Genomic DNA, 2,345 nt, shown 5'->3' with positions numbered 1-2,345 from the left:
GAAGAAAGTCTCAGGTCGTCCTCAACAACACAGCAAGTTCAAGGCCAGCCTGAGCTACAAGAGATTTTGTCTCAAAATAATGATAATGGTGAAGATTGATTTGGGACCAATAAATGAATCTAACCTTTCTCAGAGCAGTGTTAAGTATCACTGGAGCTCCACTGAGGTCACATGAAGGCCTTGATTGTAAGCTCCTCTTCAGGGTTTATGTCTCCTTGAAAAAGCTAAGACACTGGGACCAGGGTGCTTGGTTCCCTAAGTGACAGCTGTCAGTCCCTTTCCTAGTACCCTAGCTGGCTAGAGAACCAAGCAGCCAACCTAACCCTGTTTATGGCAGTCACCCACCTCACTGACTACACTCCTTGAGGTGGCTACACTGCAATCATACCTGCTTGTTGTGTATGACTCTGGCTCCAGAAGGAACTATGTCTGTTACATCAAACACTGCAACTTTTCCAGTGAGGTTGGGTGAGGTTCAGCAGTTAGGCCAGTTGGTGAGCACCTCCCCTGGAGGCCGGAGAAAGCCTGTGACTGGTACAAAATATACCTGCCACAACTTTTTCTGGGTAAACAAACAGGGCAGGCTATTCAGGTGACTTTGAGTCAGCTCCAAACACCCTTCTGTGTTTCACCCTAGTGTTACAACAACGAACACGAGGTCCAACAGAGGGCTTCTTGTAAGCAGTCTCTGGTGGTGTTCTCTGAGACAAGATTTCATGTATTCCATGCTGGCCTCAAATGCACTGAGAATGACCCTGAACTCCTGATCCTTCTGCTTCTACTTCCCAAGTACTGGGATTACAGGCATGTACCAACATACCTAGCTCAAGCAATCTTTTCTTGCTTGCTTTTGGTATTATTGGTAAAGGAACAGGCTTAGCTGGGAACGTAAGAGATACAAGCAGAGGCAGGGCAGCAGTGATGGCAGAGACGGTCACAATACCAGCAGCAACAGCAGCAATGAAGGGAGCCAAAGCTGCCTGGAAAGTGACCTGGTGGGAAGCAGAGGTGCAGAGATGACTAAGTCAGCACAGAGCTGAAAAGGAAGACCCGCAGGCCCTACACACTGACCGATCCAAGCTTCCAAGGCTTAAACATCAAGAGTCTTAAGGTCCAAGAACCATAGTCAAGGCCAAGCACCTCAGACATACTAGGTCTGAGAGCTCCAATACTGGTTACTGTGAGGGCCAAGGCTAACAAGCATTGGACATCACTACTTCCTGATGCTGTTGCTCATGGCTATGGGATGGGAAGGACTGTAACAGCTGCCAAGTGCTTAAAGCACACCACAGAGTTAAGCCTTCAACTTCAATACCAACATCCAGAATTCTAAGAGTTATAAGACCTAGAGTCTCCAGCTCTCTAGGGTTGAAGCCATAAACTTCTGGGTCTAGTTCCTATGCCTTGGGGCACTCAAGGGCTGGTGACTGCCAGCACCAGAATTGCCTACTGTACTAGCCGGTTTTGTGTCAACTTGACACAGGCTGGAGTTATCACAGGAAATGCCTCCATGAGATCCAGCTATAAGGCATTTTCTCAAATAGTGACCAAGTGGGAGGGTAAATTGGCAACATGCACAAAAGTCTGTTAAAACTGATATGGCTTTCAAGTCAGGGTAACTGGCGGTACTTAACCTATTACCCAAAATGTTAGGAGACTGAAGCAGAAGGATCAAGCTCAAGGTCAGCCTGGGCTGTAGAATAAGATCCTGTCTCAAAATACAAGACAGTATTCTAAAATAAACAAACAGCTCATGAGTAGCCGGTGGTGGCACACGCCTTTAATCCCATCACTTAGGAGGTAGAAGCAGGCTGATTTCTGAGTTTGAGGTCTACAGAGTGAGTTCCAGGACAGCCAGGGCTACACAGAGAAACCCTGCCTCAAAAAAACCGAAAGAAAGAAAGAAAGAAAGAAAGAAAGAAAGAAAGAAAGAAAGAAAGAAAGAAAGAAAGAAAGAAAGAAAGAGTCTTAGAAAATAATCTAGCCGTAGACAATATTTATAAAAGAAAAAGTATATAAGATTCCTATATCTGACAATGAGGGGAACTTATTAGATGAAGAACTATGTCTACTCAGCAGAATACTATGTAACATTTAAAAATACCAAATATTTTTATTGACTCTTAAGATAATGACAGCCATTACAAAAGAAAACATTAAGAAATCTTAAAACACATTTTTGATCAATATATATATATATATATATATATATATATATATATATATATACATATGTATATATATATATATAACAAAGACTCTAAAACATTTCCAAGCGCTAATAAAGGCTTGATAATCAAGACCACTACAATATACTGCTTAGGTCGTAAGAACAGTTCACGTCA

This window comes from Mus pahari, chromosome 20 (genome assembly GCF_900095145.1).
Source record: "Mus pahari chromosome 20, PAHARI_EIJ_v1.1, whole genome shotgun sequence".
NCBI lineage: Eukaryota > Metazoa > Chordata > Mammalia > Rodentia > Muridae > Mus > Mus pahari.
Note: the sequence above shows the minus strand (reverse complement) of the source record.